The sequence below is a fragment of the Ziziphus jujuba genome, chromosome 3, assembly GCF_031755915.1.
Source record: "Ziziphus jujuba cultivar Dongzao chromosome 3, ASM3175591v1".
In the NCBI taxonomy this organism is placed as follows: domain Eukaryota; kingdom Viridiplantae; phylum Streptophyta; class Magnoliopsida; order Rosales; family Rhamnaceae; genus Ziziphus; species Ziziphus jujuba.
In genome coordinates this window covers 7,346,184-7,355,059 of record NC_083381.1, presented here as the reverse complement: position 1 = coordinate 7,355,059, position 8,876 = coordinate 7,346,184, and positions in this window count along the sequence as shown.

Below are 8,876 nucleotides of genomic sequence, written 5' to 3'. Positions count from 1 at the left end.
ATCTCAAAAATAATTTTCTGTATGAATAATGTATTGAATATTATTGATAAGACAAGCCCTTAAATAGGGTAAAAAGTTACAAAATAAAACCCTAATTAACTAGGTAAAATCGGTCACATTGAATAGGAAACCTAATGATGGCCGAAATCACTTCCTTTCCTAATCTAATTTGTATTAATTAATTTCTTAATTTTGAAATAGAAATTAATCAATTTACAATGAAAATAATAAAATAATAACTTTCCTAAGTTGATTTTTCCACCAAATAAATGAATAGAAACCAAATAAAAGACTAATTTCCTAAAACAAAAAGTCAAAATCAAATTAGGAAACTAGTTGACTAGTTTGACTACTAAGGTATCTTTGACCAATCTCCAACTTGTTTGGGCTCCAAATCATCTTCCATATGCCACATAGGATTCCAAATATGATTAATAATGATTCCACATGTTGCCCCCTGATTGGAATAAGTCAAACAAGAAGAAAAGTCAAAGTCAGCGGCTAAACAGCACATTTTCGACCAAATTGAGATGTTGCCTGTACAAGTCCTTTTGAGATGCTTTTGATTCTGCCTTGGCTGGATTCCATATCCTCTTAATGATATTCATTGAGTTCATAAATTTTTGGAACCATTCTTTACTGTCCGGAGTCCAAATTTGCATGAAAATAGCTACCCAAGTTCCTATCGGCTTCCACCACTCGGATGCTTAGAACAGGCTTTGCATCTTCAGGTATGGATAAGCCCTTTTGATAATTAACTACTCCCTGTGTAAATTCTCCTAGCCTATCCTTAAACCTCTTAACTTGATCTCTAGTGATCAGCCTGGTCTTCATCCATATCGAGTCAGCACCCTAGCAGGTTCTCGGTTGTGTGGGCTTGGACGGATTGTCATTAAGTTGATTGTACGGGTACAGGCAGATTCTCATCATTTCCCTCATTTTGAAAAGGATTTCCCCTCAAATTAAAATCATCACCTGCAGCAAATGGAGATAAATTATCAACATTAAATGTAGCACTCTTATTATACTCACCTGATAAGTCAAACTTGCAGGTGTTCTTATTAACCCTCTCTAACACTAGAAAAGGTCCATCTAGCTTTGACTTTTGTTGCATCGTTGAAGGCCAATATGGACTCGGGTAGCTGTTTTCTTGCAAATATGGACTTCGAGCAGCAGAAAATGGTTCCAAAATTTCATGGATTCAATGGTTAACATTAAGAGATCATGGAATCAAGCCAAGGCAACCTCAAAGGCAAACAAAAAGGGGCTGTACGCAGAAGGGAGAAAGATGGCCAGTTTTGCTGTATTGCTTGCTGGCTTTACTATATTTTGCTGAGTTGACATTTTCTCTTTGATCCAAGAAAGGGAAATGTGTGGGACTCCATGATAATCCTATTTGGCATCCTACAAAGCATATGGAAGTTGATTTAGAGCTTAAATTGGTCAAAGATTGGTCAAAGACATCTTAGTCAAAAAGATAGTATTTTAATGGGGATGAAACCGAGCAAGAAGAGGATGACTTTGAGGATGAAGCCGAGACCCTACATGCACCCAATACCAAATTAAATTTGGTTTCTAGGAGAATGCTGGCTGTATACAAGGATGAGGATCAAGTCTAAAGAGAAGATATCTTCCACACTCGATGTGAAATCCAAGATAAGATTTGTAGTATGATAATTGATAGTTGAAATTGTACAAATGTAATTAGTAACATTGTGGTTGATAAATTAGGCTTAGCAACAATTAAACATCCTGAATCTTATAGATTACAATGGCTTAATGAAAATGGGGAGATGAAAGTGAATAAACAAGCCAAGGTAAAATTTAGCATAGATAAATATGTGGATGTTGTTTTGTGTGATGTTGTGCCTATGAATGCCGACATATTCTATTAGGTAGACCATGGAAATTTGATAAAGATGCTATTCATTATGGTTAAGAAAATTCTGTTGTTTTTAGGTTTAAGGGAAAGAAGGTCAAGCTGGAACCATTGACTCATAAGGAGGTATATAGAGATAAAGTACAAATACAACAAATGAGAGAGGCCGAAAAGCTCAAAGAGGAAGCTAGTATGGCGCCTACGGCTTCGTAATCCACCCAAGAAGGTAAGTCCAAGCTTGCTGTTCAAGATAAGCATTATAAGACTCAAATTGAGTGGAAAAGCCATGAAAAGGCCGAGAGTGGTGTGAGAGAGGAAGAGAAACCCATGAGTGTGATGAAAGCTGAAAAGCCGAGAGTGAGGGCCAAACCAAGAGAAAGAAAAAAAAAAGAAAGAAAAGAGAGGAAAATAAAAAAATTTATATTGGTCTTGGTGTTGAAAATAAAGCTATTTTAACTAAGAAACCATTGCCGGTTATGATTTTTAAAGAAACTTATTTAAGTGATCAAGCTAACCTTGAAGAATTTGAATTGCCAAGTTCAATTTTTTCTCTTTTGCAAGATTTTGAAAATGTCTTTCTTGATGAGATTCCAAATGGATTACCACATATTAGAGGGATTGAACATCATATTGACTTTGTTCCAGGGACTACCATACCAATAGACCTGCATATAGAAGTAATCCCAAGCAGACAAAAGAGCTACAAAGGCAGGTAAGTGAATTGCTTGATAAAGGTTATATTCGTGAGAGTATGAGTCCATGTGCTGTCTCTGTTTTGTTAGTACCTAAGAAAGATGGTTCATAGCGTATGTGCGTATATTGTAAAGCTATAAATAATATTACCATTAAATATAGGCAACCAATTCCTAGGTTAAATGATATGTTAGATGAATTACATGGAGCATGCATTTTTACTAAAATTGATCTGAGGAGTGAGTATTATCAAATTAAAATGAAAGAGGGTGATGAATGGAAAACCGCATTTAAAACTAAGTATGGATTGTATGAGTGGTTGGTAATGCCTTTTGGTTTAACTAATGCACCTAGTACTTTCATGAGATTAATGAATCATGTTATGCGACCATTCATTGGAAAGTTTGTTGTTGTTTATTTTGATGATATTCTTGCGTATAGTAGGCATTTAGATGAGCATGTAGAACTTCTTAGGCAGGTTTTAAATATTCTTAGGAAGGAAAGTTGTTTGCTAACATGAAAAAGTGTGATTTTCGTAAAGATGAGTTGGTTTTTTTGGGATTTGTAGTAAGTACTGCAGATAGAAAAGTTGATCAATCTAAAGTGCAAGCGTCCAAGAGTGGCCGAAACCTACCTCCATTACCCAAGTGAGGAGCTTTCATGGTTTGGCTAGTTTATATCGATGATTTGTCAAGGATTTTAGCACCATTACAGCACCTTTGATGGAAGTTATGAAGAAGAATGTTGGCTGTAAATGGGGGAAAGCACAAGATAAATCTTTTAATTTGTTGAAAGAAAAATTGTCTAATGTACATTTACTAGTTTTGTCTAACTTCGACAAAAAATTTGAAATTGAATGTGATGCTTTGGGTGCAAGTATAGGAGTTGTCTTGATGCAAGAAGTAAGGCTCATAGCCTACTTTAGTGAGAAATTAAATCGAGTTGCACTAAACTACCCGACTTATGACAAAAAAAATGTATTCTTTGGTGAGGGCTTTGGAAACGTGGCAGCACTATCTCATGCCAAAAGAATTTATGATTCATACGGATCATGAATCTTTGAAGAATATTAAAGGCTAAGGGAAGCTTAACCGAAGGCATGCTAAGTGGATTGAATTCATTGAAATATTTCCTTATGTCATCTGCTACAAAGAAAAGGTAAGGAAAATGTGATTGCCGATGCATTGTCCCAAATGTATGTACTATTTTCTACTTTAGATGCTAGATTGCTTGGATTTGAACAATTAAAAGAACTTTATGAGCATGATAATAACCTTGGAGAAATATTTAGGACCTGTTCAAAACATTGTTTTAATAAATTTTACATCTATGAGGGGTATTTGTTCACGGAAAACAAAATTTGTGTGTCTAATTGAAGCATTAAGGAATTGTTAGTGCAGAAAGGTCATGGTGGCGGTTTAATGGGTCATTTTGATATTTTATCCTAGCTGTAAGAAAATTTTTATTGGCCTAACATAAGGAGAGATGTGGAAAGAATATGTGAAAGATGCTTGAAATGGGAAGAATGTTTTGCCACATGTTGAATTTTCTTATAATAGATCTTTGCATTCAGCCACTAAATATTCACTATTTGAGATTGTTTATGGTTTTAATCCTTTGACTCCATTATATTTAACTCCTTCACTTAAGTGAACATGCTAATCCAGATGGAAAACTAAAACCTGATTTTATAAAGCAGATTCATGAGAAAACAAAGGCAAATATTGAGAGAAGCACCAAGCAATGTGCAAGGAATGCTAATTAAGGCCAAAAACAAGTTGTCTTTGAACCTGAAGATTCGTTTTCGTTGCACTTAAGGAAGGATAGATTCTCAAGCAATGGACGTCCAAGCTTATGCCGCGTGGAGATGGACCTTTCAAGTTTTGGAGCAGATTAATGAAAATGCTTACAAACTTGATTTACCAGGTGAGTATAATGTCAATGCATATTTTAATGTTGCTGAGTTGTTGTTGAGTTGTCTTCTTCTACTGTTGATGACTTTGATTTGAAGGCAAATCCTTTTCAAGAGGAGGGGAATGATGAGCATCTGCTTGAGCCCGCACAACCGATAACCTGCTAGGGTACTAATCCGATACGAATGAAGACCGTGCCGATCACTGGGGTTCAAGCTAAGAGATTTAAGGAAAAACTGGCTGCTTTTATCTAGGGAGTAATTAATTCTCAAAGGGACTGGTGAATACCCGAAGATATAAGACCCATTTTAAGCATCCAAGTGGTGAAGGCCGATACGGATTCAGGTAGTTGTTTTCATGCAAATATGGACTCCAAGTAGCAAGAAATGGTTCCAAAACTTCCTGGATTCAATGGCTAACATTAATAGGTCATGGAATCAAGCCAAGGTAGCCTCAAAGGCAAACAAAAAGGGGCTGTGCGCACAAGGGAGAAAGATGGCCGGTTTTGCTGTATTGCTTGTTGGCTTTACTGTATTAAGGACAACGGGTGGGACTCCATGATAATCCTATTTGGCATCCTAAAAAGCATATGGAAGCTGATTTAGAGCTTAAATTGGTCAAAGACAGCTTAGTGAAAAAGATAGTATTTTAGTTTCCTAATTTGATTTTGACTTTTTGTTTTCAGAAATTAGTCTTTTATTTGGTTTCTATTTATTTATTTTCTAGGGAAATCAACTTAGGAAACTTATTATTTAATTATTTTCATTGTAAATTAATTAATTTCTAATTCAAAATACAAGAATTAATTAGTTAAAATTAGATAAGGAAAGGAGAGAGAAAATTCGGCCACATTAGGAAACAACAAGTATAGCCGATTTTTGCATTAAGTTTTAGGGTTTATTACTTTGTGACTTTTACCCATTTAAAGTTTATTTTTCAATGAGAACACAAGCTTGAATTTTATACGGAAAATTAATTGTGAGATTGAATTTCTCTTTGTTCCCTTTGAACACCTAAAACACCATTAGAGAGTGAGTATTTTAGCTTTGACTTATTAATAAGATATTCATCACCTATTGTGGCATCTTCATTATACGAAGGTTTCTAATCACAGATTGGTTAGAGGTTGAAGTCATTCCATTAAAATCTGAACTTAATTAAGATCCAAGCTAACATAATACGTGTAACAACTTGTACCAAAATACACACGTTTTACAAATTTGACTAAGTTTGACGAATTTGACCAAGCGAACAGTATGTGGGTCCAAGTTGACTTTTTCTATGGTTAAAATTTTTGGTTTGACTGAGGTACCATTGTGTAGATCTCATCGATACGAGTTAATAGACAGGCGGCATGCCAAATTTAGAGTTAGGGATAAAAAAGTTATGGTTTTGAGAAGTTTTAAGCATAAGTTTTATATCAGTGTCCAAACCAGTCCCCAGTTTTTATCTGTTAGTGACCCAAGGCTTTATATAAGCTCGATAAGCGTGCTAAATAGGAAATCAAAGGCCAAAATATCCATTTCATCCCTAAAACTTGTTAAATTCTCCCCCCAGACTCGTTCATCCAAACTGTGTTATTTCGACTCGTTTAATGTCTAATCGGGTCATTGTAATTTTTGCCCATTCTAGCCACCAACCTATTACACTCACCAGCCAGGGAGGAAGCCCATGTCGAGGCAAGCTCAACCATGAAATTTCACAGTGAATGGCGGCTGGACATGCTGGGATTTGGCCGGCAAGGTGGGTCACTGGATTTTCACATTTTTCGCCCATTTTAGGCCAACCCATAGACCTTTCCCACCATTTTCGGACGGTCTGAGCTCATTTATGTGGTTATTTTTCCCAGATTCTTCACCGTTTAAGAGATATGACAATGGGGAGTTCGGTCAGATCTTTAATCGAGTTTTCTGACCATCGAAGGAACCTTTAGACCAAGGTGAGCTTACTGCTAGGTTCCTTTTCTCTTGGGATTTCCATGGATATAAATTTTGTGAAATTTGGAGGTTGTTTGATAATTTTTCCATTTTCGGGTCAATTAGTTAATTATCATATAATTTGGGACTGTATTTGGACAAAATTGGTCAAATTTGACAAAATTGAAGTTAGATTAGTGAAATTAGATGTTATTAGGACCCATTAGAAGGTTCAATTTAGAAAGATTAGCCCTTGGGTGAAAAGCCCCAATTTTGGATACCATGTCCTGTTAGCTTGGTATCAGAGCTTTAGGTTCTAAATTCCTTAAGGTTGTGTATTGCTGTAGGACTCATCCTGTATTTTACCTACCATAACAGAGAGGATAGGTCTAGTGGCTTATAGGTTAAACTTGCCGGAGGAGCTTTTGATGTGAACCTACCCAAGTTCACACCACCGACAACTCGCTGGGGTACTGATCCGATACGGATGAAGTCTGGACCGATCACTAGGGCTCAAGCTAAGAGGTTTAAGGATAACCTTGCTGCCTTTATCCATAGAGTAATTCATTCTCACAAGGGTTTGTCCGTACCTGAGGATAAAAGACCTGTTTTAAGTATCCAAGTGGTGGAGGCTGATACATCGGATACCCATACATCAGATATTTTATATCGGACACCCTTGTCTCAGACATCGGAGCCTTGCCTCGGACATTTGATCTCGGACTTTGGACATCATATGTAACTTAGCTCGGACAGACATCAGTTAGCTCGGCCAGACATAAATTAGCTCGGACAGACATCAGTTAGCTTGGATAGGCCATAAGTTAGCTTGGACATCAGGCATACATAAGTTAGCTCGGTTGAAGACATAATTCAACCTAGATGTCAAAGTCAACTCGTTACCTAATTTGCGATTGACTTTATTTCTTTTTGGGTTTTTATTTATTTATTTTCTGGACAAATAACTTTAGGAAGGTTTTTATTTTACTGTAAATTAATTAATTCCTAATTTAATATAAAGGAATTAATTAATCAAACTTAGATTAGGAAAGGAAGTATAGCTGTGGCCAACTAGGTTTCTTTATGTGTGTGACTGGTTTTTCCTAGGGTTTTTAGGGTTTATCTTGTTTCTTTCAAAGCCTATTTAAAGGCTTATTTTTCAATAAGAATAGAACTTTGATTTGATTAAGAAAATACTTGTGAGATTAATTATCTCTTTGTTCTTTGAGAACACACCTAAAACACCATTAGAGAATTGGTTGTTTTAGCATGACTTATCAATAGGTTTTCCATCCCCTATTGTGGCGTCTACATTATACCAAGGTTTCTAACCACAGGTTGGTTAGGGGTTGAGGTCCATTCCATTAGAACTTGAATTTAATTGAGATCCAGGCTAATATAATACGGGTTTAGGAGCAGGTCGTCCTAGGTTCGTATCAGCTTTCGCGAGTCCATGATGTTTTTCACATCTCCATGCTTTGCAAGTATACCTCAGATCCATCACATGTGTTAAAGACACCGGAGATTGAGTTAAGGGATGACTTGTCTTTTGAGGACCAGCCAGTGCAGATTCTAAGTACGGAAGAGAAAAAGATTCACAACAAGACCATGCCTACGAATTTCATGGACAAAATTTCTTTAAGGGGGGTAGGTTGTAACAACCCGTACCAAAATACATATGTTTTACAAGTTTAAATATGTTTGACCAAGCGAACAGTATGTGGGTCCAAGTTGACTTTTTCTATGGTTAAGATTTTTGGTTTGGCTAAGGTACCACTGTGTAGATCTCATTAATACGAGTTCATCGATTGGTGGCACGCCAAATTCCGAGTTACGGATAAACAGTTATGGTTCTGAGAAGTTTTAAGCATAGTTTTATATCAGTGTCCAAACTAGTCCCCAGTTTTTGTCTGTTAGTGACCCAAAGCTCTATGTAAGCCTCAATAAACATGCCAACCAAAGCCCGAAATATGCATTTCATCCTCAAAACCCGAGAAATTCTCCCCCCAGATTCCTCACCGTTTGAAAGATACGACAACGAGGAGTTCGATCAAAGCTTCAACCGAGTTTTTTGGCCATCGGACGAACCTTTAGATCAAGGTGAGCTTATTGCTGGATTCTTTGTCTCTTGGGCTTTCCATGGATATAAATTTTGTGAATTTTAGATGTTGTTTGATAATTTTTCTATTTTTGGATCAATTAGTTAATTACGGGATAATTTGAGACTGTGTTTGGACAAAATTGATCAAATTGGACAAAATTGAAGTTAGATTAGTGAAAAATTAGATATTATTAGGACCCATTAGAAAGTTCAATTTCAAAAGATTAGCCTTTGGGTGAAAAACCCCAATTTTTGATATCGGATCCTAAGGGTACGCAGTATAATTGGACTGTTCGGTGTCCAATTTATGTAATTTTAAAGTGTTATAAATCGTTTAAGACATTTGGGTCACAAAAATGTCTTTGGTTTAGTTA